Source organism: Saimiri boliviensis, chromosome 1 (genome assembly GCF_048565385.1).
Source record: "Saimiri boliviensis isolate mSaiBol1 chromosome 1, mSaiBol1.pri, whole genome shotgun sequence".
Taxonomy (NCBI): Eukaryota; Metazoa; Chordata; class Mammalia; order Primates; family Cebidae; genus Saimiri; species Saimiri boliviensis.
Window position 1 is genome coordinate 102,310,426 of NC_133449.1, and position 26,599 is coordinate 102,337,024.

The 26,599-nt window shown below is 59.4% G+C and overlaps 1 protein-coding gene across 1 annotated transcript in view; it reads left to right on the forward strand.

Annotated features, from left to right (window-relative positions):
• Positions 1-928: 928 nt before the first annotated feature.
• Positions 929-26,599, forward strand: part of ZNF469 (zinc finger protein 469) — a 55,801-nt gene continuing 30,130 nt past the window's right edge. Inside the window, exon 1 of the mRNA XM_074401249.1 lies at positions 929-1,013. The gene's annotated coding sequence lies outside the window, so the exon portion shown is untranslated. The remainder of the gene's footprint in view (positions 1,014-26,599) is intronic.

Here is a 26,599-nt window from a genome sequence, read left to right on the forward strand (position 1 = left end):
TCCAGGCCTTGGTTTCCTTGGCTGCGAATGGAGCTGTTGCACGCTTGACCGGTGAGGCCCTCTCCCTGTCTAGGGGCCTACATGGCTCCCAGCGTACCCCGGCCTTCCCCAACTCCCCCCTCCCCACCCTGGGAGCAATGCTGCAGAACTCACGGGCCAGTCTGGGGCAGTCCCAGGGCTGGACGAGGGACCCTGAGTGGAGACGCGAAGGTCTGGGGCAATGTTAGCCCCCACCCAGGAGAAAGTACCCCATGGGCCCCTCCCTACGGTGCCTTCCAGGGCCAACGGAGGCCACTCAAACCCAACTTGACCAGGCAGGTGCCAGGTGCCAGGTGAGACATTCTCCAACCGCCAGACAGCAGCACAGGGGAGTGTGTCCTGTGTGGGTACGGGGCGGGCGGGGGGGGGGGGGCGGCTGCTGCGGAGCCCAGGGATGGGGATGGAGCAGCCACTGGAAGCCACATTGGTAGAATTATGGCAGCCGTTTTTTAAGTTGTGCTAAATCCAGCGTTTCCATCTGAGCAGCAAGCCTGCCAGTCTGGGGGTGGGCTGGCCGGGGAGGGTGGAGAGGGGGTTCAGGGAGCAATGCCTTGGGGCCCCCCATCGCCGGTGGGTCCCCTGAAACGAACACCTAGGAAAAGCAGCGCTAAAAATAGCCGTGGGGGAGGGTGCGGGGGCGGCGGAGTTTGTAACCTAAGCCGCCCAGGCCTCCGGGGGGCAGACCCCGCAGCCGCCCGGCCGGCGTCCGGCCTTCCCAGCACCCGGCCCGGGGCTGGAGCTGCAGGGCTGGCCAGAGGCACCCGCGGCCGCTCCCTCTCCTCCCACCCCGCCCCGGGGCGCAGCGCGCGGCAGGGCGGCTCGGTGCCCGGCGGGCGGGCGGCCCGTCTGCGCGGCCCAGGCGGGCCTGCGGTCGGGATGAGGACGGCGCCTCTGCCGCTGAGCGCTGGAGCGGCGGGGCCGGGAGCTCGTTGGCGGCGGCCGGCGTGGCGGGCGGAGCGGGCCTCGGAGAGGAGGTGAGTGCGGATGCGCTGCGCGGGCGCGCGGTGCCCGGGGGAGCCGGGGCTGTAATGCCGGGCGGGGGTGTCACTGGGCTGCGCCGCGCCCCGCGAGGGTCCCGGCCCGGCTCCCGCTCCTGCGCCCTCGGGGACGCTCCCTGCGCTCGCAGCGCCCGGCCGGCTCCCACTACCCCGACCTCGCCTGCCGGGGCCGGACGTGCGGGGATGCAAGCGCCTGGGGCCGGGACGGGCCGCCGCCTTGCCCAGAGCGTTGGCAGCGCCGAGGGCGGGCTCCGCGGGCAGTGTGGAAGCGCCCGCGCTGGCTGGGGCCGGGGAGCTCAGCGCGGGCAGCGGGGCCTCTCGGCGGGGCTGCGGGAAGCCGGGCGCGGGGACGGGGCGCTGGCGGCCCATTCATCGCGGGTCGGAACCGCTGTGGGTGCCCGGGCCGGGCCGGGCAGTGCCGTGCCGTGCCGTGCCGTGCCGCCGCCTCCTCCCGGCCGCCCCCCGGGCGTGCTGGCCCTGCAGCGCTCCGAGCGCGGCACAGGCTGGCGGGTCGGCTGTGTCAGCGCCCGAAACGGGGGTGGGAGCTTTGAAGCCGACCCTGGGGGATCCACGCTGCCAGGCTCCTGCGGGGAGGCCACGCTGTGCCCCCACCCATCCCCGTGCGCCCCCAGAGGCTCCTGTGGAGCCGGGAAGTTGGTTGGACGTCTAGACCCGTGGGGACGCGGCGCCCCGCGTGGCGGCGGTCGGAAGGGAAGGCCAGCGGGGCTGGGGGGACCCCTCAGCCACCCAGACCTTGTCCCTGCACCCTGGGCCGAGGGCGGAGGGACAGGTCGGGTGTGGCGGGGGCGGGCAGCAAAGGCTCTGGGGCCGCTAGGCTGCCAAGTCCGCTCCTGCGGCCGAGGCGGTTAACTGCTTCATCCCCAGCTGAGCCATACTGGGCATAGGCTGTGCCACGTGTTATTGCATTTAATCCTTACGTCCTGAGTTCAGTATTAACCCACGTTCTAGATGAAGAAGGCGGTCAGGGTGGGCCCATGCTGGGAAGCTAGCACGTGGTGGACAGCCCCTGCCCATTCTGCCAAGACCAACTCTGGTTCCCTTTTGCCCCTTGGGTAGACAAAGGCGTCCCAAGGCCCTCGCAGTGTCCAGCCTGTCTTAGATGCCCCCAGCACAGCCAGGAGCCCTGCATTCCTGAAAGTAAACAAGATAAACAGGGAAGTGACTGGACGGCACCGTGGGGACTGAGCAGGAGGCGGAGCTGGGGCGGAGCCGCAGGTTTAGGAAGGGCAGCCCGGGCAGCCTCGGAGGAGGTGGCCTGGGAGGGATGTGCAATATGCCTGGCAGGTCCCATACCACAGGACAGAGCTCACCAAGAGCCAATCATTCCTCCCTGCAAACAGAAAAGAGGGAGAGGGTATCTGAGGCAAAGAGGAAGGCCCAGGTCTTCTCATAGGGCACCCAGGGCCCCTGCAGAGTCTCAGGCTGGGAAGCACAGGTGATGGGTGTGTGACTGAAACAGCCGGAGGCTGGCAGCCCTGGGCAGTGTGCAAACCGGGAAGTCCCAGGATTTCAGGGTCAAGGGAAATTTGGGGGTCATAAACTTCAACCCCCTCATCAGTGCTTCGGTCTCCACCAGACCCTGCTGCCTTCGGGTTATTGACTCTGTTTTAATACCTCCAGTGATGGGGAATTCACTCCCCATCACTGCAGCCTGTTCCAGCCATTCCTGCAGTCGTACAGCTGGAATGCACGGGAAGCTGGAACGTGATGAGACCGCCCTGCTTCAGGTCGCGCCAACAACCTCCTACTTGTTTCTGCTGACTCTGGTCCACTGTCCTGGGGCAGCACACCGCACAGCAGCTCAGCTCTTACACGTGGCTGCCTGTGGAGAGTTTAATAGAGGGATGATCTTCCTTTTTATGCCGGATCTCTTCAGCTCATTTCTGATTTGACATTCCACACCAGGGCCCATCCTGCCACTTTCCCTGGGAGAAATTCAGTGGGTCTCTGCCCTTTCCTCGAATTTGCTGAACGGAAGTAAACCTGAACACGGGGGTGGCCTGGAAGCAGAGATGTCCTCTCCTTTCTCCTGAAGTCTCACAACCACCTGGGGTGCCCTCGATATCAGGCCACTGTAGACACACTGTAGCCCAGATGCTTCCGAGGCAGGCCCCTCACCCTCCCTTCTGGGTCTGAGTCCTACTAAGAATTTGGTTACCAGCTGGGCATGGTGGCTCACACCTGTAATCCCAACACTTTGGGAGGCTGAGACAGGAGGATCATTTGAGCCCAGGAGTTTGAGGTCAGCCTGGGGAACACAGCGAGACCCCATCTCTACTAAAAAAAAATTACTAAAAAAAAAATTAAGTTAGCCAGGCATGGTGGCATGCACCTGTACTCTCAGCTACTAGGGAGGCTGAGGGGAAGGATCGCTGGAACCCAGGAGTTTAAGGCTGCTATGAATGACGATTGTGCCACTCCATTCCAGCCTGGGTGATAGAGTGAGACCCTGTCTCAAAAAAAAAAAAAAAAAAAAAAAATCTGTTACCCTGCCTGCCTCCTCGTCCAAAATGTGGGGCTGACGATGTGGCGAACAGCCGTACAGTGGTTAAGAGTCCAGCTCTGGAAACAGCTTTTAGGGATTGTGTGGCCTTGGGTGAGTGACCAAACCTCTCTGGGGCTTGATTTCTCATCAGAAAACTGGGGAGTCCTCATAAGCGTCCGTGGGATCAGCTGGTGTGGGGGGCACCCTGGTGCGGGCCCAGCACACCACGAGCACTCAGGAGCTGCCAGCTGCTGTGGCCTCACCCCGTAGGTTTGGGGAGACTCCATGGGATCTGTGGAGAGGGTTCTGAAGCTGGGAAAGACTTGAGCAGTGCCGGGTACCAGCTAAAAGCCCAGATGGAAGCCACCATAGTGAGCAGCAATGCTGGCCAGGCACGCATGGCCCGGTCTTCCCTCCCAGCCGGCCCCACTTTGCTTTGGTTCGTTCTAGACATGCAGGCAGGGAGGAGACCTGGGAGACAGTGACCGCCGTCCTTCTGCTCCCCATGAGCGGCGGCCATGCTCAGTGTCCTGCCTTGGAGGCTCCTCTCCAACGAGGATCCCCACGGGTCCATCTCAGGATGCGTGCTGTCTCCCCGCCTCCTGCCTGGGACCCCACCGTCCGCCCCATCGCCACGAGACACTGCCTGTGCCACTCCCCTGGATGTCACCCCACCCTCGTGGGAACATCCCCTCCTCTCCCAGCCGCCCTCACCCATCCGGCCTCCCACCTCCCGTTGCTGGTGGCCCATCACCCTGCTAGGCCGTCCCCTTGATGAAGGGGCCCTGTTCAGGCCAGACTTCTTCTCCCCCGGCTCAGCAGGCACCGGCCAGGGCCCTCTAGTGATTCCTTTCCAGACGCAGCTCCATTCACGAACCCAGACAGACCAGCTGCTCCCAGGTCAAGCCTTATCCAAGTGGCTTTAAGCTCCCAGGCCTCGTGACTGAGCCACAGGAGCCAGGCTGGTTCTCTGATGGAGCTGACCTGCTATGCACAGGGAGCCGGACAGAGCATGGAGGAGGGCGGGGGGTGGTCCCATGAGCATGGGGCTCTGTGAGGTGGCCTTGGAGTTGCCCAGAGCCTGTGTCTTTGGCCGCTCCCTCCCCATGCTTGCCACTGGCCAAGGCCATAGTGGGGGTGGCAGGTGCTGTCCTCAGGACTGAGCACAGTCTTTTACATCAGAACTAAGGACCTCTGTTTTCCTGGGTAGAAGGAAAGGTGAGCCCGCACAGTTCACTGCACGCGGACACCCAGTCCATTCTCCACTCGGCGGCCTCCACACCCTCTAGGACTGTGTCCACCCAGAGAAGCGCCGTGTGCTGGACACCCAGAGCCCTCGAGGCGGCCCTGGGTTAGGTGTGGACTGCCGTCCTCACCTCTGAAGACCTTCCGTGCCACCCCCTCCCGCGTGCCTGCAACAGCTGCTCCCGGAGGCCAGAGAGTGACGGCTGTCATTCCCAGCTCTGGTCCCCTCAGCCCTCGTCAGTTGCTGGCAGCCAGTTGCTGGCAGCTGCCCAGGCCCCTCATTCTCGTGAGTCCGGCCACTCCCGATTCTCCCCGCTTGGGTTCACCAGGCCGGCTTCGGGGCGGGGTGGGAAGCCGGCAGGACACGCCCCGGGTGCCGGAGACTCAGGAGGGGCCGCACGGCCTCCAGATGTTCTTCAAAGCGCGCCCCACCCCCTCGAGGCTGCTTGCGGTCGCTGGTCCCGAGGCCAGAGGACCAGAAAGTGAGATCAGCGAGGACGATGGGGTCTTGGGCCCTGTGACCGGCGTCAAACTATCGGCTTCCTCTCATGACTCACCCAGCCCTGCCGGGAGCAAAGTGGTCTCAGAATCACACAGTGGTTTAACAGGAGCTGGCCTTGGGGAGGAGAATTCCAAATATAAGCTCCGTTTGTGACCAGCTAGGAGAGTCCACAGCCAGGCTGAGGGGCCTCAGCGTCTGGGGAGCACTGGGCACTCACCTGCCCACCCCGGTTGGTGGACCTGGGGCCCCCGCCACCCTGTCTGCCCTGTCACCTGGCTCTTGCAGCAAGAGTAGCTCTGTCCCCTGCACTGGAAGAACTAGGGGCCAAGAGCCCATCTTGTCCCCAGCTCTTGCGCCTCGCATCAGGCTGGGCGGCCCCTCAGGTGGAAAGAACACAGGTTTGAAGGCCTCGGAGCTCTGGGGCCGAGCTTCACTCAGCCCTCCCAGCCACGCCGCCAGGACAGGGCAGCCATTCGCATTACCAAGCCGGGCGCATGGCCCCTGGAGTCTCTTTGCACCCCCAAAGTGGCTCCCTGGAGAGGAGGCAGCCCAGCGGCAGGTGAGTGGAGTGAATGAGCAGCCAGCATGAACGAGGGCAGCGGGGAGCTGTGCCCGGGGCCACTCCCACCACTCCCCACCCTCAGCCCCTCCTGGCTGGCCGGCCGGAGCCAGAGGCAGGACGGGGGACGTTCCATCCCCGGGCCGCCTGCTCACAGTGTCCGTCCTGTCTCTGGGCTGTTCGCAAGGCTAGCATCCCAGCCAGCGGCCAAACAGAGTCCACATTCATGAGCGGCCACTGAGGCTTTCTGACCGGCCGGGCACGGTGGCCGCCTGCAGAATGTGACCGTTGGGAACGTCCCTGAGCGGGGTTTTCCGCATTCCTCAGGGGCTGCCGGGCCAAGGTAGCTGTGCGTAAACAGAGCCTGCTTCTCCAGGCCTGGATGAAGCCAGCCGGGCACTGCCCACTGGGAGGCCTCAGAATGGAGCTTCTCTGCATTCCGGGCAGGACAGGAATGTGGGCTTGCTAAGATCCTGAGCAGAGCGGCATGGGAGCCAGCACACCCGGGTCTGCGCATGGAGGAAGCGGCCCCTCTGCAGAGGCTGGGGAGCGGGTGCCAAGGCCGTCTCTGTGCCTTCCCCAGCCCCTCGCTGGAGGAACCCTTCACACAGAGGCGTCTGTAAAGCTCTCGGTCGCAGAACCACTCTCATAAGGCATGCAGTTCAGTGGCTTTTAGGATACTCACAAGGTTGTACAAACACCACCACCATCTAGTTCTAGAACATTTCTATCACCCTAAAAAAACCATGTGGCTGTGAAGAAGTCACTCCCTGCTCCCCTCCGCCAGCACCGGGCAGCCGCTCCTTCCGGTCTGTGAATTTGTCCTCTCTGGACACTCGGAGTACGTGGTTCCTACACCCTCCTCTCTTGTGAGTGGCTCTGTCACTCGGCATCACGTTGTCAGGGTCCATCCATGCGTGGTGGGAGTCAGCGCGTCCTTCCTCTTTGAGGCTGAGCGCTGTTCTGTGCGTGGGCCTCCTGTGCACACACTCCTCGTCCGTCACACACCTGGCTTGGACCCGCTGTCTGGCTGTTGTGAATCGAGCTGTGTGAGCATGTGTGTCCCGCCTCTGTGCGGACACCCGTTTTCATCTCTCCTGGGCGGGTTCCTAGGAGTGAAAGCCCATGTCCCACCACCACCCTGGCCTTCACGATGCTGGGCAGTTTCCCACGGCAGCAGCACCATTCCGTTCCCACCAGTGCGTCCGTGGCGGGAACCTCTTACCCCGCCTCTGTGGATGAGGAGCCCAGGCCCGGCAAGGGTGAGGCTCTGGCTCAGGACCACACGACGGGGAATGGGGCCAGGATCAAATCTGCCTGAGTGGGGAAATCAAGGCAAGCGAGTGAGTGGCCATCAGGACCCCAAAGCTGTGTTTTTGAATGGTGGTGCAGTCTTCAGGGCTCACCCGCTGTCCCTCCCTGGAGTGCTGAGGACGGTGCAGCCCTCACTCCTGTCCAGTCTCCTCTCCGCAGGCAGGGCACAGTGTCTTCCTCACAGGGACCCTGGCAAAGCCCTGAGTGAGGCCGAGTCAGCTTGGGGAGGGGGCCCTGCTGCGCTGCCAGAGACGATGCCTCTCATCCTTCCACAGCCTCCTCCCCGGGGACCCCCGGCCTTTTTCCAGGGTGGTTGTGTGTCAATGAGAAAGAAATAATCAGACCTTTCGGGACCACTAGGCCCTGGCTCTGAACTGACCCTTACTCCAGGAAATCCACGACATTCCTGTGTCCTCCAGGCAGAGGGGTGCACGGAGGGCGGGTGGTCACAGGGTTCAGCTCAGGCCTGTCTCACCGTGGGCCCAGCCGGTCCCGGGACCTGTCCTATGGGGCCTCCCCAGTTCTGGATTCACATGGGCATAGGTAGGGGTGCCCACCAGCTGAGCACCCATGGTTCCAACCCTACAGATGTCAGGGCACCCGCCCAGAGCCCACCCAGTGGGGAGCAATCAGGAGTTGGGGGAGGCAGGCCGGACTGTGTAACCTGACGTGGGGTCCACGAGCAAGTACATCTCCAACCAAACAGGAGGAGGCCCCTCTGCCTGGGAACCCCCACTGCGACTCCTGACCCGGGTTTCCCTTGGACACACCCTCGAGGAGGCCTCCGTGTCCCCTTCCTAGGCAGGCTGACTTTTCCTGTGCTGTCAGCTACGCTCAGCTGGAGAAAAAATCTTCCTTGCAGGGACGACCACAGTGCCAACTTGCGGACACCACCGGGCACTGCCCCCAAGCAGCCCCTCCAGACGGCAGAAGCCAGCAGGTAGACTAGGGAGACCGTCCTGTGTGTGAGGAGCCAACGCAGGCTCCGGGGGCAAGGTGCCTCTGAGCTGGGTGAGTTTTGCAAGGTGACTGAGAGTTCTCCAAACACTCCAGATGGGAGAGGGCATTCCAAGCAAAGCAAGAGGCATAGGCAAAGGCACAGAGACACAGTCCTCCTGCCTGAACCGGAACCCCTGGCGTCTCATGGTCAGCAGCCCCAGAAGACCCGACCCAGGCAGCCGCCCACACTAGGCCCAGGTGAATGACCTGCACCAGCTTCTCCAAACCGGGCTGCCGCCCTGGAGATAGGACCAGCTCCGCCTGCCCTCCACCCACATCATAAAATAGCAGCTGGGAGGTGTGCTGCAGAATCCCACTGTGCCAGCTGCTGCCTGCGAGACTGTGGGCAAGCTCCCCAAAGCCTCAGTTTCCCCACTGCACAGTGGAGTGATGAGATGTGGAAAGTACCCCAGTGGTGCTGAGCTGGCATAGACAGGCACCACCTGTAAGGTCTGGACGCGAGCACCAATGGGGAATGGAAGGAGCTGGGTGGCACCCAGGGCTTGGAGCTCCTGGGATTCAAAGCTGCCACCTCTCGCTTGGGAGGAGGGGCAAGCTCCGTGTGACGGCGCTTGGCTGGCCACATTTCCCAAGTCCCACCACGCACAGGCTTAAGTCTGACCCTGGGCAAAGCCCTGGGGAACAGCGAATTCAGGCCATCATTTTGGACAGATTCTGAGGGTCCGCTGTCTCTGCTACTCAAGGCAAGGGGCATCCCTCTCTGGCCGTGGTGTCCTCTTTATCAAGTGAAGGGTTGAATGGTCCCCAGAGGCACAGGCTCAATGCTTCAGGGTGGGAGCCTCTGACCTATGCAGGTAGGAAGGCTGCTGGGGCAGGTGGGGCTGGAGGACAGGAGGCAGCGGGAGCAGTGTGGTCTGGCCCACAGCCAGTGCCCCGCACATCTTCAGGGGAGATGAAAGGAGGGGCTGTTGGCGGCCACATCTCATCGGCTTTCAAGAGACGCCTAGCTGAGCTGTTGCGTAACTTCTCTTGGCTCAACATTTTTAATAGTGTTTTGAACCCTGTGCAGGCTGGGTTTGCAGTCTATGGGTCAGAGCTCACCGATAGAAATAGCTAGAAAAATATAGTATAATATGATATACAACATAATATAATAAAGCGTAATTAATATAAAGATATGTATGACAACATGGGTTATGTAATAACATGATACAGTATTATATGATACGGGTGTGTAACATGATACAGTGTCTTATGCAGGCTACAAATGCAAGCTACCCAAGCAACTTTGCAGCCACACTAAAAAAGATGTAAAGAAACAGGTGAAATGAATTATATCTACAAAGCACCCTCATTCCACCGTGTAATCGATACAAAGATGAGTGAGTGCACAGTCTCCTTGCTGCGCTCTCCAGAGTGGCCCGCGTTCTGTTCTAGTACTGCATCCTGACTCTGGCCCGCCCCGTGCAAGCACTCTGTGACCACATGTTTCCGTGGCCGCTGCATGAGCAGCTCAGCCTGCTCCCAGCATCTCTGAGTGCCCTTCTGCCTTGCAGTCCTGATGCCAAATGCCAAGTTTAGGTGCCTCGTCGCCAGCCCAGCCTTCTCACACTTGACAGCCTTCTTAACTGTTTTCTCCAGGAAACCGCACCCAACTTTTGTGGCCATCACGGACCTCTTTCTTCTCTGAGAGTTAGTTTCTTAAAATGGGATCAATGGGCCTGTGTCAGACCCCCTCAGGGGCTGGTTAAGCTGCGGACTCCCAGCTGAATCAGAATCACTGGCGCCGGGCCTGGGGCCTGCTTCTCAGGCTGCCCTGGTGATTTTTACCCACGCTGAGGTTTGAGACCTTTGTAAATCCTCATCTCTTCATCCCTATATGCTATGTTTCAGGCACCTGCTGCTGTCCCCAGACACCCCACTTCCGTGCTTACCACCAGATCATTCTGCTCATGCTATTCACCTCTACTTGGAATTCTTGGAAGACTCCTATTCACCCTTCAAAACCCACCTCTAGCATCACCCTGCCTTTCCTCTGAGACAGACTCCCTTCCCAGGCAGGTGCCCTCCCCCACCTCTCTTCCCCCTTGTAAATCTATGGTTTGCATGCTGGTCCTGAGTCGCCCTGCTGGTCCCAAGTCCCATGTGCCCCAAGTCCCTGAGGCAGTGACACCTGCTGAGGGTGGTGACTGTCACCAGCTCTCTGAGCCCCGGAGCCCGCCAGGCCCTGGCACAGAGAGGCCACGGAGCGTGGATGTGGGATAAGTCCAGGCGTGTGTGGGTGTGTTGGTCTCTGCAATCTCAGTAAACATCTGGCTGCACAGCCTGGCAGGAAGCTGACCTCGTGGGTACCACGCGGCTGGCAGCTGTGGCCAGTCTATAAATACATTGTAAACGCGGACCAGCCCATGTGCATTCCTGCCTCGCCCGCCCCGGAGTGCCCTCCCAGCGGAAGAAAGGCCGCCAGCCGCCCTCCATGCCTGGCCAAGCGGTCACTCCCAGTGAGTGGGAGCATGCCCACAGCAGGGTCAGCCCAGGGCCCATGGCATCTGATTGTTAGCTGAGCACTCAGGACCTGCCCGGAGCTGGGAGCTGCATTTAGCTCTGGGAAAGGCTGTCCGCGCCGGCTGCCTGCTTTCCTTGGATGTCTGGGCTGTGTTTATGCCGGACCAGTGCCTGGGGAATAATTAGAGTCTCCACAGGGCACGCGGGGGGCCTGCCGTAGGTGGGAGGTGCCTGGGACCCAAGGCCCTGCTGTGCCCTGTGGCCCAGGGTGGGCAGAGCCCAGGAGCCCATGGAGGAAAGAGCGGGGGTGGGCTCATCCCAGCACTGAGCTGCCCAGGCAGGCGCAGGGGCTCAGGTGGGGGTCAGCCCTGGAGCTGTGAGCTTTGTCAAGGTATTTCACACGCTCACTTTCCCCACCTGTACCCAGGCGTCACAAGTCCTGCCTCCAGGACATGGGTGGCAACCAGCGCGGCTGGGAATTGGTCTGGAAGCCAGAGGCCAGGGTGGCATGTGGCAGTGGCGGTCACAGTTCCAACAGCAGGTGGACATGTGTCCAGAGAGGTCATCGGGGACCCTGACAGCTGGCGCCTCGGGAGGGAGGGGCTCAGATTTACACCAGCGCTGTCGGGGAGGAGCAGGGTTTGAGCCTCAGTGGTTTCAGCTGCGCAGATGCTTTAGATGAGAAAGGAGGTGAAATGAGCGTTAATGATACGTTTCATTTAGTCCAGCATAGCCACAGTAGTTTAGTGTTAGCATGTGGTCTGGATTTTTAAAAATTATCTGTGAAGCATGTCACCTTCTCTTGGACTCAGTCTTTGAGGGTGCCTCTCAATCACATTGTGAGCACTGAGGCGCACGTGGTCCACATGGCCAGGGGCCCCAGAGGACAGGCCTGTGGGGTGTGAGGCGGGGCTTGCGCTCCCAGCCCCTCCCCAGGTCAGGCCTGGTGTCTGCTCTGCCGGCTGGTGAGCTTGTTGAATGCTGGGGGTACCTTGTCATTTTCTTGGCCCTGGAGGCCAGGAGGCATCCAGGTGTTCAGAGAGTAAAAGACGCAGGGCCTGAGGAAACAGGGAGTTCAGGGCCTCTCAGCGTGTGATCAGAGCATGTGGAGTCCCCCTTGGACACTTCAGAGCCCTGTCACCATGGCTTTCATGCGGCCCTTCTCTTATGGTCCCCACAGATACCTGGGCCCACCACTGGGCAGGCACCCGAACCTCTGTACCAACCTGGACTCACTCACCCTGTCCCTCCCTGCTCTCTGGGGCAGCTTTCCTTGCCTTGGCCCCAGCAACAGCTTTGCCCGTGTCAGCCTTCCCACCCTGGGATCTGGGCTTTGCTGCGATACCAGTGGTAGGCCCAGGTATCTGCCATGTCTTGGCCAGTTCAGCCTCAGGTTGGCTCAGGTGCCCCCCACCCCAAGGAGTGCATCAACCCCAAGGACCCTTCTACTTCCATGTGAACTCTGTAGGGAGAACTTCAGAAAGTTGAAGCCAAGAGGAACTTTTTCTTATGGCCCTGGACAGCCAGCCAGGGAGCTCTGTAGGTAGGTGGGTGGGCAGATGGATGGGTGGATGGGTGGATAGATGGGTGGCTGGATGAGTGGATGGGTGGGTGGGTAGGTGGATAGATGGGTGGGTGGGTGGATGGATGGATGGATGGATAGATGGGTGGGTGGATAGGTGGATAGATAAATGGGTGGATGGATGGATGGATGGATGGATGGATGGATGGATGGAATAGATGGTTGGGTGGATGGATGGATAGATAGATGGGTGGGTGGGTGGATAGATGGGTTGATAGGTGGGTGGATGGGTGGATGGATAGATGGGTGGGTGGATGGATAGATGGGTGGATGGATAGATGGGTGGATGGATGGGTTGATAGGTGGGTGGATGGGTGGATGGATAGATGGGTGGACGGGTGGGTGGATGGATAGATGGGTGGATGGATAGATGGGTGGATGGATGGGTTGATAGGTGGGTGGATGGGTGGATGGATAGATGGGTGGATGGATGGATAGATGGGCAGATAGATGGGTGGATGGATAGATGGGTGGGTGGATGGGTGGATGGATAGATGGGTGGATGGATGGATAGATGGGTTGATAGGTGGGTGGATGGGTGGATGGATAAATGGGTGGGTGGATGGATAGATGGGTGGATGGATGGGTGGATAGGTGGGTGGATGGGTGGATGGATAGATGGGTGAGTGGATGGGTGGATGGATAGATGGGTGGATGGATGGGTGGATGGATGGGTGGATAGGTGGGTGGATGGATAGATGGGTGAGTGGATGGGTGGGTGGGTGGGTGGATGCGTGGATGGATGGGCAGGTGGATGGGTAGGTGGATGATGGGTGAATGGATGGATGGATGGATAGGTAGGTAGATACACAGATATTATTATATGTATACTTATGTAACTGTAATATGTATTATTGTATAAATAATATATAATTGCAAGTATGTACAATACAAATTCTATATCTGATGCTTCTGGGTTTCGGTGTGCCACTTGTGGGTATGACATGCCAGGTGCCATGCTCTGACCTGCCTAGGTTCACTGGTGTCAGGCACCCTCAGGGAAGCCCTCTGGGTAGATAGCATTACGATGCCATCATTCCCACCTGAGGCTCAGAGGCTAAATGCTCACCCAGGGCTGCATGACCAGCAAGGAGAGGGGATTAAAACTTGGAAGCAGAAGCTCTAGAGTGTGACCCTTCACTCTGTGCTGGGCGATTCCCCAGCTGTAAGAGCTACAGCCACGCATGGTGTCCGTGGCATGGGATGTTGACACACATCAGGCCACACTCTGGCCTGGATGGGTCAAAAGCACATGCTGTGTTCAGGCAGGCCCCGTGCCCATCTTTTGCCCCTGTCCCAGGGTTCCAACCCGGGGCCGCCCCAGGTGAACTCTGGAGCCATCCCACTGCAGGTGAGGCCCTCCCAGCCACGTGCTCAGGCTTCCTGCAGGCGGCAGAGTTGAGGTCCGAGGGCAGACTTGGGACCCTCAGTCATGTCTACTCTGCGTCCATTCTCCCCATAACCCCACTCCCAGTGTGACGGTCAAGCTGTGCTCTCCAGGTGCTTGTGCCTGGGGTCTGTTGAGTGCCAGGGACAGAAGAACAACTCATAGAGCACAATAATCTCCCGGCTTGTGAGACTGAAAAGTCCATGGAATGATGGGCTTCAGGGAGAGCTAAATCCAGGTTCTCAGACAGTGCCAGTGGGTGTCTCTCTTCATCTCTTGGCTCTGCTTTTCTTCTACACATCAGCTCCAAACTCAAGACACCCTCCTGCAGGGAGGCCAAGTGGCCCCCAGGGCTAAGGCCTCCATCCGGCCAGCACAGCGAAATCACCTTCTATAAGTTCCAGCAAAGGTCCGAGGGAAGCCTCTCATTGGCAGACCCTGTGCCTACCCTCAAGCAATCACCATGGCCTTGGGATGGACATGGTGCCCCAGCTGGTGAGACTGGGCCGTGCACCCCCATGGGACCTGGGACAGGGTCAGCCCCACTTGGGGCTCATGGCCTGGGAGTGCCTTTCCTCCTTCATCATCTCCCTCCCTTTGTCACATAGGTCTGCCTGCCCTCATCACAGCTAAGAAGACTGCTAGGGAAGACAGGCTGAGGAAGGAGATCAATGAGGCTGGTAAATTTCAGGATTCTCAGGGAGTTCTTTAACTCCCTGATCTTTATCAAAGTCATATATCTCAATGTTAGCAGTCTGTGCCCCGTCATATAAATCCAAATCTGAATATTTGTATAGATATTGATGTGTGTAGTATGTGCGTGTGCATGCAGTAGATGGATGGATGGAGATTAATAAGGGATAGATAGATATGATAGAGACACGTAGATATATGGGTGAGGAGAGAGAGAGTGATCCTCCTCTGTAAGGTGTCCTCTTCTGGTCATTTAAACGCAGGTGTCAGTGCCTTAGAATGTTGGAAATCCCCACCCTGGACGGCCTCTGACTCTGCATCCCAGACACTTTGGAGATTATGCCTGGGAGTGAGAGTCGAGGTCAAGAGAGGAACTCAGCTCTTGCTTCACAGCCTCCCATCAAGGGCACAGGCTCGTGGTGTCAGGGGCTCCACCATACTCCTGACCACTGTGTTCAGGCCATGCACACAAGATACCATGAGCCATGGATGAAGGGAGGCATGTGAGCCACAGATGAGAGACACATGATCCACAGATGATGGGAACAGATGAGCCACAGATGAAGGGTGGACACATGAGCCACAGATGAAGAGGGGCATGTGAGCCACAGATGAAGGGGACCATGTGAGCCACGGAAGAAGGGAACAAATGAGCCATGGGGCCATGGAACCATGGACAAGAGGGCATGCAAGCCACAGATGTGGGTGTGAGCCACAGATGAAGGGACACGTGATCCATGGGCAAAGGGACATGTGAGCCACAGATTAAGGGGGACACGTGAGCCACAGATGAACATATGAGCCACAGATGAAGGAGGACACATGAGCCATGGATAAGAGCACATGTGAGCCACAGATGGGGGATCCACAGATGAAGAGAATGTGTGAGCCACAAAGGAGCATGTGTGCCACAGATGAAGGGGGCATGTGAGCCATGGGTGAGGAGAAATGTGAGCCACAGGTGAGGGGACACTGAGCCGTAGGTGAAAAGGGCATGTGAGCCACAGGTGAGGTGACACATGAGCCCAGATGAAGGGATACACGGGGAAGCATGATGGACTTGGATTTGGATCCTTTGCAGCAGCCCAGGGCATCTGGGTTGGTATTCGTAACCAAAGGTCAGGGCAGATCCGAGGAAAGTGCCAATTTCATGGGTCATGGACAAAGCAGAGGATGGCAGTCACTTGTCAGCCCTTGCTGTGACTTGCACTGCCTCTTTTCATCTCTGCAGCAACACCCCCTCACCCCAGGGGTCTATTTCTAACCTTGTTTAACAGATAAGAAAACACAGCAGAGAGACATTAACCATGGCAGCTCTCAACTGCTGCGTAACAAGCAGCCCCACCCCTGAGGCTCACACAGCAATGGTTTCCTCTGTTCTGAGAATCTGAGGTTGGCTGCCATACTTCTGCAGGTCTTGCCTGGCCACCCAGGGGCTGCGTGTGCCTGGCAGTATGGCAGGCAGGCGGTTTCAGCAGGCAGGCGGTTTCGGCAGGCAGACAGTTTTGGCAGGCAGGCGGTTTTGGCAGGCAGGCGGTTTTGGTAGGCAGGCGGTTTGGGCAGGTGGCCCACTGGGCCCAGCAGGTTCTGTGTGTGTGCCTGGCGGTTGTCTGGGGCTGGGGCTGGGACTGGGCCCCTCACTCCCCTCTGCTCCCTTATATGGTGGGGAAGCCTCCAGACTCACCTGACATCACTTCCGCTGCATCCCAGTGATCAAAGCAAGTCCGGGGCCAGCCAGATTCTGGGGACAAGGATAAATTCCACATCTGGATGGGACTGTGACCACATTTAATTACTTGCCCAGAGTCACAGCTACAAGATAATAGTGTTGGAATTTAAACTGGGCCTGTGGGCCCACAGGTTACAAAGGCAGATGGCCGCTGGGCCAGGCAGAAAGGGGCTGTGTGAGAAGCCCAGGTGTGAGCGTCAGGCAAAACAGAGCCACTCTCATGGGTGGGCTGGGTGGGGGCGTAGACTACCTTGTCACATGAGCCAGAAATGAGTATCTGTGGTGCCTTCCAGCTGCTCAAAATCACCACAAACCACACACTTTCAATAGCAGAACGACCTTGCTGGGGCCAGGTATGAGCTGCAGCCCCCACATATGGCCTGCCCCTAGCCTCACACCAGCAGCCTGAGCCAGCTGCGCACCCTCTCTGCTCTGGATGGAGCTCCCAGTCCTTCCTCCTTGGCCAATGCCTGATCTCGCAGGGGGCACACAGGGGGCATGGAGTCCCGGGACAGCAGCCAGGACAGCAGCCCCTCTGCCTGCTGTTCCCTCCCCATGGCTCTACCCAGGGCTGGGGCCATCTCAGGAAAAGCAGATCCCTGGAGAGGTAGAGGGACACCAGGAGCACTGGGACCCCAAGCGAGTCTCTCCACTTCCTGGGCCTGGACTCCTCACTGGGAAAATGGGGGCCACCATCATGCCTGCATCACAGGGCGAGTGAGGACCAGCTGAAGCATGGTGGGGATGTGGGTGAAGGAGGGCAGTGTCCGGGCCAGCTGTCCATCAGCAGCATGCACCATCATGCCATCACTGGGGAGGCACAGACCTGACAGCCCTTGGGACAGGGGGATGGTCACCCAGCAAGGAGTGGGGCTTCTGGGTCAGCAGACCTGAGTTCGAGCTCTGGCTCTGCCCTAGCTCACACGGGACCTCATCTGCCCTCCTTGGAGCCTCAGTGTCCTGTGACCCCAACTGCTGAGCCCAACGAACTCTGCCCAGGCCTGGCAGCTGGAAGCCCTGCTGCAAAATCGACCTGCTGGGACAGTGGCTCCATTTTCCAGAGGGGGAGACTGAGGCCCTGCCGGCTCACACCTGTTAGAGCTCCTGCTGCTGCTCCCATGAGCTGACCACACGAGGAAGGAGCACAGGCCCGGAGCTGCTATGGGTCTTGGAAGCGGTTTTCTCATCCCTGCTTTCCGGAGCCTCTAAGCCCATGGAGCCCCGACGGCCTTCCTGGGGCCTGCGACCCAACTTCTCACATCAGTCCATCCTCTCAGCTGTGAAAACAGAGCAGCGGCAGCGGCTGGACCAAAGCCAGCTCTGTCCCCACAGGCATGGGTCAGCTGGTGGTTGGCAGTGCAAGGCCCCATTCCAGAGGCTGAGGGCAAGCTGGGACTGCACCCAAGGTCAGGCCGTGGGTCGGCAGTCTGTCTGTCTCTGGGCAGGTCATGCCACCTCTGGATAAAATGGGCAGAATCTCTTCAGAGCCTGTTGACAGGATCACCTGGGAGCATCTTCAGTGACCCCAAGACAATGGTTACTATCACTGGAGGCTCAGCAGAGGGCCTGGGGTGGCCAGGGGCAGGAGACGGTAGGGGCGCAGAACAGCTCTGCTGAACAATAGGCCAGGGGTTGCTTCTGCGGACTGGAGGGGGATGCAGGAGTAGCCACTCCAGGAAAAAGACGAGGCCAAGCCTGGCTCCCTCCACCCCAGCCTCTCCCTGGCTCTGGCTCATGAGGCCCTTGGACACTCAGTAATCTCAAACAGAAAAGTGGGTTTAGACCCCAGAAGGCTGAATACAGTTTTTCTCCCATGGGACCCAGAGATGACCAACAGTAAATGCAAGAGAGGCACAGCTTGTCCCTTCTCCAGCACTGGGACATGCGAAGCAGTGTAGACAGTGCCACAGGCGCTGTGCTGTACAGCCTGACAATGTCAAGGCCTCTCTGGTTGAGGCTGGGCAGTAGGGGACGGTAGGGCAGTTGCTTACGCCAAGATCCCACAGCACCTTCAGCCCTGCAGTAAGCCAAGGCTAGAAGAGAGCACTTGGGGGCCCAAGACCCAGATTATAGTCCTGCTGATGGACAGATGGATAGAGGAATGAATGCATGGATGGATGGGTGGATGGATGGATGGATGGGTGGGTGGATGCATGCATGCATGTATGGGTGGATGGATCAACAAATTAGTGGATGGACCAGTGGTTAGACAGGTAGACAAATAGGTGGATAAATGGATGGATGGATGGGTGGGTGGGTAGGTGGATGGATGGATGGGTGAATAGGTGGGTGGGTGCGTGGGTGGATAGATGAATGGATGGATGGGTGGATGGATGGGTGGGTGGATGGATGGGTGGGTGGGTGGATGGATGGATGGATGGATGGATGGGTAGATGGATGGATGGATGAAGGATGGATGGGTGAATGGGTAGATGGATGGATGCTGGGTGGATGAATGGGTGAATAGATGGGTGGGTGGATGGGTGGGTGGGTGGATGGATGGATGGATGGAAGGATGGATGGGTTGATAAGTGGGTGGATGGTTGGGTGAATGGGTAGATGGATGGATGCTGGGTGGATGAATGGGTGAATAGATGGGTGGGTGGATGGATGGGTGGATGGATGGATGGAAGGATGGATGGGTTGATAAGTGGGTGGATAGTTGAGTGAATGGGTAGATGGATGGATGCTGGGTGGATGAATGGGTGAATATATAGATGGATCGGTGGTTGAGTGAGTGGATGGGTGGATGGATGGATGCATGGGTGGATGGATGGTGGGTGGATGGATGGATAAATAGGTAGATAGATAGGTGGGTAAATGGATGGATGGATGGATACATGGGTGGGTGGGTAGATGGATGGGTGAGTGCATGGATGGGTGGATGGTGACTGCAGTCCACCAGGCATTGTGCCAGGCACCAGAAGCACAGTGGTGACCCTGTCCTACTCTTCCCTGTCCAAGACTGTCCCGTCTAGTGCAGGAAGCAGATTCACCCAGGCAAACAGGTGGATCAAGAACTTGACCCCATTTATGCTCAGGATGCTGAGTGCTGTGGGCAGCACCACGGTTGGACCGTGAAGACACAGGAGTGCAGTGGAGGGGAAGATGGTGATGAGACAGGTGGGGGCTCCGCGTGGGGAGAGGAAGGTGGTGATCAGACAGGTGGGGGCATGGGGAGAGGATACCCCCAGGCCGTGTTGTGTTTGAAGGGCCCTGTGGAGAGGGACGGTGTGTCGCTGCAGGCGCCTCGCTTTCCCTCTGTGAGTAGAGACTTGCACTGGACGCTGGCTGCAGCTCAGACCTCTCTGCAGTTGACCTGCATCTGCCCCACCCTCACCGGTTTTTCAGGGCCCTCTCAAATGCCAGGCCAGCCCTGCCAGGATCTGGGGGCACAGAATGGGGCGCAGCCCCCGCCTGCCTCTGGGCATTCTTCTGGATCCAGGTCCTTTGAGCTGGGTTCATCTCCCACCGGACTCTCTCATGCACCTCATCTTACCAGTGGAGAAACTGAGGCAGGCCAGGCTGGGGCAGCGGCTGGCCCATGGTCACTCCACCAGTCAGGCTTTCCCTGGGCTGTGCTGACTCTCTCAGCTGAGAAGCCCGCTGGGAACAGGAAGGCCCCACGCAGGGGTGGCCCGGCCCAGGAAGACGAGGCAGCTAATGGCAGCACCTAGGCCTGAGCACCAGGGTGCAAATGCGTGGGAGACACATGTGCATTGAGGGGCTTTTAACTTTACAAGGCCCAGAAACTTCAGAAGGAGAGGCGTGGGAGGGATCGGGGAGTCCAGGAGAGAATCTTGGGTGGAGGCCGAGCGTGGCCGGAAGCCTGTGGCCAGTGGCCGTGCTGGACGTTCCCGTCCGTCCGTTGCCAGGGCCCTGTTCCCCAGGGTGGCCATGCATCCTGCCCGCCCAGGACGGTCCCTGCTGTCTTCCTCCCCGCTGGGGAGCCTTTCCCCTGGACTTCTCATTTTTCAGCACAGTATTATTAATGGTTGTGTTAAAATCCTCCGGGTGGGTTTCTGGCGGCTCTGGGTTCCGTGTTGCCCTTGTTGAATGCAGCAAACATGCACTGTCGTTTAGATGGTGGTGGAATTGTGCAGGCCACCGCTCTCCCAGGCCCCACAGAGCTCCCACCACTGTCTCGGGAGCAGCCACAGAAACACAGCAGAGGGCTCTGGGCCTGGGGGTCAGCAGCGGGCCTGTGAGCTGCCATCCGGGCCGAAGTCTGCAGACGCCAGGCAGGGTGGGACTGGGGCCGGCGAGGGTGGCAGAGCAGGTGCTGGGACAGGGAGCCCGGCCTCCTGCCCTCGGCAGCCACAGTTTGTGGCATTTGTTTCTGTCTTGACCACGGACGCTTTCCATCCTGCACTTGTTCCGAACCCATAACTTGAATGGTTTTCCTCTCATTCTCCAGCCTCCCCAAAGGCCAAGCCCTGGGTCTGTCTGGACTTGCCCCCCAACCCGTGCCCAGCTCAGGTGCCCCCCCTCAGTACCAGGACACTCCTCAGCCTGGTTCAAAAGCAAATTCAAGGGTTCCTGGTGGGCAAGAAGGGACAGCGCCCTGCCCACCTGCTCTGCTCTGTGGCTTGGTGCTCCCGAGGCCTCTCCTCCCTAACACTGACGGTGTGGACAGAGCCAAGCCCTCCGCTTGTCAGTGCCCCCGCCATTGCGGTATCCTTAGAAAAGCAGCTGGGGTGTTTCTGGGGACAGTTGTTTCACAGGACCTTTGTGTTTACAGTTTAATGGTGAATCTTTTTAAACAGACACAAAAGCAGCAAGAGATCTGTCACGGCCACACACCCCCGGCACGGGCCGCGGGCGGTGCTGACCCCTGGGCGTTCTGGCTTCAGCTGTCTCTGCCCGCATGCTTATCCTTGCTGTGCTTTTTAAAGCAAGTTCTAGACGCCAGGTCGTTTTGCGTGTAAGGACTTCAACAAGAACCACAGCCAGCCTTGACAGGCACAACAGACTGGCTCTGAGGGCTGCCGGCGGGGCGTGTGCTGTGAGCGACTCAGCAGCGTGAGTGAGTTGTTCACGTGTGTGATTTAAACTGGGACTGGTTTGAGGTCGGCCACCCACACATCCCTCTGGTCATGTTCTGTTGGGCCCTTGCAGTGGGGAGTGGATGGGGCAGCCGTCATGGCTGTGCCTAGGTTGCAGAGGAAGAACGAGGAGGCCTCAGAACAGCCGGAAGGTTCTAGTATGGGGTGAGTGCCCACAGACGGACATGCTAATATGCAAATGAGTGCATGTTCTGCTGGGGGTGGGCACAGACAGACGCTGCAGGAAGGTGGCACTGAACGCCTGCAGGGCTGAGCATGCGGCAGGCACAGAGGGACGCTGCAGGAAGGGGGCACTGACCGCCTAGAGGGCTGAGCGTGAGGCGGGCACAGAGGGACGCTGCAGGAAGGGGCACTGACCGCCTAGAGGGCTGAGCGTGTGGCGGGCACAGAGGGACGCTGAAGGAAGGGGGCGCTGACCGCCTAGAGGGCTGAGCATGCGGCGGGCACAGAGGGACGCTGCAGGAAGGGGCACTGACCGCCTAGAGGGCTGAGCGTGTGGCGGGCACAGAGGGACGCTGCAGGAAGGGGGCGCTGACCGCCTAGAGGGCTGAGCATGCGGCGGGCACAGAGGGACGCTGCAGGAAGGGGCACTGACCACCTAGAGGGCTGAGCGTGTGGCGGGCACAGAGGGACGCTGCAGGAAGGGGGCGCTGACCGCCTAGAGGGCTGAGCATGCGGCGGGCACAGAGGGACGCTGCAGGAAGGGGCACTGACCACCTAGAGGGCTGAGCGTGTGGCGGGCACAGAGGGACGCTGCAGGAAGGTGGCGCTGACTGCCTAGAGGGCTGAGCATGCGGCGGGCACAGAGGGACGCTGCAGGAAGGGGCACTGACCGCCTAGAGGGCTGAGCGTGTGGCGGGCACAGAGGGACGCTGCAGGAAGGGGGCGCTGACTGCCTAGAGGGCTGAGCATGCGGCGGGCACAGAGGGACGCTGCAGGAAGGGGGCGCTGACCGCCTAGAGGGCTGAGCATGCGGCGGGCACAGAGGGACGCTGCAGGAAGGAGGCACTGACCGCCTAGAGCGGTGAGCGTGCAGCGGGCACAGAGGGACGCTGCAGGAAGGGGCACTGACGGCCTAGAGGGCTGAGCGTGCGGCGGGCACAGAGGGACGCTGCAGGAAGGGGGCACTGACCGCCTAGAGTGGTGAGCGTGCGGTGGGCACAGAGGGATGCTGCAGGAAGGAGGCACTGACCGCCTAGAGCGGTGAGCGTGGGGCAGGCACAGAGGGATGCTGCAGGAAGGGGGCACTGACCGCCTAGAGTGGTGAGCGTGCAGCGGGCACAGAGGGACACTGCAGGAAGGGGCACTGACTGCCTAGAGGGCTGAGTGTGCAGCGGGCACAGAGGGACACTGCAGGAAGGGGGCACTGACTGCCTAGAGTGGTGAGCATGCGGCGGGCACAAAGGGATGCTGCAGGAAGGGGACACTGACCGCCTACAGGGGTGAGCGTGCAGCGGGCACAGAGGGACGCTGCAGGAAGGGGCACTGACCGCCTAGAGGGCTGAGCGTGTGGCGGGCACAGAGGGATGCTGCAGGAAGGGGACACTGACCACCTACAGGGGTGAGCATGCGGCGGGCACAGAGGGATGCTGCAGGAAGGGGGCACTGACCGCCTAGAGCGGTGAGCGTGGACTACAAGGAGAAAGGTAGCTAGGGGCCACGGGGCTGAGTCAGGCCCTTAGGGCAGCCAGTGCAGATGCACAGTGACCCAGGACAAGATCAGCACCTAACAGGGTCACTTGTGAGTCCCCACGTGGGATCACATTGGTCAGGACACCTTTCAGCTTCAGTTCCAAATAGGCTTAGCAGAAAGGAGAATCTATTGGCTCACATAGCCAGGCTGTGCAGGGGAACTTCAGGCATAGCTGGATCCAGGTGCCCAAACAGTGGCATGAGGATTCAGTCTAACAGGGCAGGGAGGGCGTCAGCCCCCTGGAACACATGAGCACAAGGCAAGGAAGGTCAGCTCCACACAGAGTGCTTGTCAACACGGGAGGCTGGTGGCGGGCAGGCAAGGAGCAGATGTCCACACAGAGGGAACACTGGCAGCCACAGGATGGGCCAGGGCTAGAAAGGAGGACGACAGCAGAGCAAGAGCGTCTGAGCCCTGAGCCTTGGGGTGTGGCCTCATACAGGGTGAGGCTGGCACACAGGTAGCCCCTGAGCTACCACTGTGGTTTGGCCACTGCTGTTTTTTTTAAATATTCGAAGCATACGAGAATATCCAAGCTTCTCTTGGAAACCAGGGGTGAGTGGCCACGTGGCCCGTGGTGTCTCCCTGCGACAGTCAGGTGGGGCCCAGCACTGCTGCCGTTCGGGATGGGCCATGGGTTTCCCCAGCGTGCCCTGTAGCCCAACTGCCTCCCTGGCATCCACACCTAGCCACAGGGGCATTTGCATCTGGGCCTTGGGGGCTGGAGGGGACTCTGGTGGGAGGGGCTGGGAAGAGAGTGGACACAGGCCCCCAGGGAAGGGAACACCAAGGAGCTTTCTTCAAACCCTCTTGAGAGCAGAGTGGAGGCTGCAGCTGGGTCCCGCGGACCCTGTGGGTGCTCAGAGTACCCCAGGAAGCACACATGGGGCGTGCAGGCTCCCGGCACTCTGAGCCTGCTCAGTGGGGCCACAGCGTCTGTCCCGGTCATAGCCTGCCCTGCCAAGCCCTGCCCATCCCGCCCCACAGCCCAGGCCAGAAACGCCTCCAGCCCTGCAGTACTTGGCCTCAGAAGCGGAAAGGCCTCTGCAGTTAGCAACTCAAGATGGTTTCTGCGTCCTCCGGACCCCCGCCCCCAAAACACACACACACATCAGAGCGTCTTGGCAGCTGGTGAGCGCTAACGTGGCTGAATTGCTTTTGGGGACTTTGAAGGAAACTAATTAAAACCAGCTGAGATGGGAAAGCTGGAAGGTGACGGGAGCCAGGGACAACTTTCCACAGGGCCCGGGAGGGAGCAGCCTGGAGCTGACCACGCCACGGCGAGCCACGGTGTCCAGCCAGGCCCCACAACCTGTGCGGCCTCGCCAGAGGTGGGACTGCCCAGGAAACTGCCCTTCGGTGGGGCTCAGAGCTGAGTACGGGAAATGGGGCGGGGGGGCAGAAACGTGGATGTGTCTTGGGTGGCCGTGTATGTGTGCACTTGTGTGTACATCTGTATGCACGTGTGCCCCAGGGCAGCTGTGTGTGTGGCGTGTGTCTTAGGATGGCCCTGTATATGTGCCTCAGTTTACCTGCTATCCAAGAATGCCATGCGGTGCCCCTACGCTGGGAAGCCCCACTGCCCCCTGTGGCCTTCCTGTCCTTCTCCCTGCCACGGGGCTGCACGGCCAGGGTCCAGGTGGCCTGCGCCAACTGTCTCCACCTCAGCAGAGAATCTCGAGTTTCTCAGAAGGACCTATGCTTGGCTTCTTCTCATTACAAAAGCTGTCCCTGCACAGCGTGAGGGACTTAAATGTGGAGGGGTCAGTAGTGAGAAGAGAAGACAGCTGCTCCCACGCGCCTGCAGCCCCTGCCTCCAAGGGCCAGAGTCCTCTCCATGTGTGCACGCCTGGGCACAGAGGTGGCTTTTCTTGGCTTTTTTACAAAGATGGGATCGTGCCCCGAGTGCTATAGTGTTTGCCTTCTCAGTTAGGGATGGCACAGGGTTGGCACCCCCCTGCCCCCGTTGGCCCCCAGGTCTCCGAATTCTGCGTCACAGCTGCTCAGTGCCCCTCAGGTGGCTCAGTGCCATGTAGGTCCCCCTTAATGGACATTTTCTTTCATTTCCTACAATCTTTCTGCCTTAAAAATCAGCATAAACATATGTTTTAAAAGACCAGGAGATTGCGCCTGAGATGTTGGTGATGGTGCTTACCTGAGAAGCCCTCTCTGACCTCCTTGACTGCCATGACCACCACTCCTGGGTCCCATCCGCCACCCTGCTGCGCTTGGGAACCTGCACCCCTCGTGTCCTGACAGCCTGGCGTCCCCAGCGGGGCTGGTGTGCATGTGTACATATGTATTTGTGACTTTAAAAAAAAAAAAAAAAAAAAACGCTCTCTCCACCCTCTGCGTCCCAGGACTGAGGCTAGCTCTCCCTCATCGGTGGCTGCAGCTCAGGGCTCCCAAAAGGGCAAGGCGAGGCTGGGCTGGGTCCCCCAGGTGGGAGCTCCGGAGTCACCGGGAATTGTCTCAGCTGCCTCCACATTTACAGGGACCATCTGGAACCTGTCGCCAGAACTTGCAGGCAGCTCTGAGCGGGGAGCTGGCGTCATGGAGGGCTCACGGTCCCCTCTTCTCAGTGTTATGCCAAGGAAGGAGCAGGGCTGTACAGGGACAAGGCGGACCCAGATCCCCGTTACTCTCTGTGTCTGTAGCGTGGCGGATAACCCCTAATTCAGTATCCTGATGGGTCATTCTCAATGAGGACTCACCAGGTGCCTGACACCAAACAGGGCCCTGCGCGTCAGACATCTGATTTCATCTTCACTTCAACCCTGTGTGGCTGTGTCCTCGTCCCCATTTTGTGCAAGGGAAACTGAGGCATGGGCAAAGGCAAGTCATTTGCCCAGATGGCTGGCGTGTGGCAGAGCCTGGGTTCCAGGCTGGCATGCATTTCGAGATGGTTCCTACCCGCAAGTCCCACCTGTGGGCCCAGGTTTCGATTACTCTCAGGGTGGTGACTCCACGGCCCTGCTGGTGCTCAGATGCTGCCACCTGTGAGTTGGGTGTGCAGGCGTCTCCTGTGGAGCCCTGCTGGTGCCCACTCTGCCTCTGAGTACACGTTTGTGCAAATTAAGACAATATCACAGGCGGGGCATAAGAAGCCACGTGCACGGACTCGGGCGAACCTTCATGCATGTGCCCGCCGCATCGCGTGAGTGCAGGCGTCTGACCCACAGGCACTCACGGCCCCTTGTTCAGGTCATGGAAGAGACAAGCTCACTGTGTGTTGTTCCCTTTTTGCCTTGGTGGCCAGGAAGCTCAGCGCTTAGACGTCCTGTAGGGTTTTTGGTTTGTGGTTTGTGTCTCAGCCTCTTGTGGTTAGGCCTCGTTCTCCCTAAGTCCCCTTACTGCTTTTGGTTTTAGAGGTTTTTTGTTTTTGTTTGTTTTTGCAAAGGAGTCTCACTCTGTCACCCAGGCTACAGTGCAGTGGCGCGATCTCAGGCTCCCGGGTTCAAGCAGTTCTCCTGCCTCAGCCTCCCAGGTAGCTATGATTACAGGCATGTGCCACTATGCCTGGCCAATTTTGTATTTTTAGTAGAGATGGGGTTTCACCATATTGGCCAGGCTGGTCTCAAACTCCTGACCTCAAGTGATCTACCCACATTGGCCTCACAAAGTGCTGGGATTACAGGCGGGAGCCACTGTGCCCGGCCCCCTTTTGTACTTTTTGGAACAAAGGCGGTATAAGTTTTCATGAAACAAAGTTGGGAGGAGAGGAATGAGAGGGAAGGGCTGTCACCGTGGAGACATCCCCAGAATTGGGGTCAGCAGGCCGCGCGAGGCTCAGGAAGGCCCTGCCGGCCCCTCACTACCCG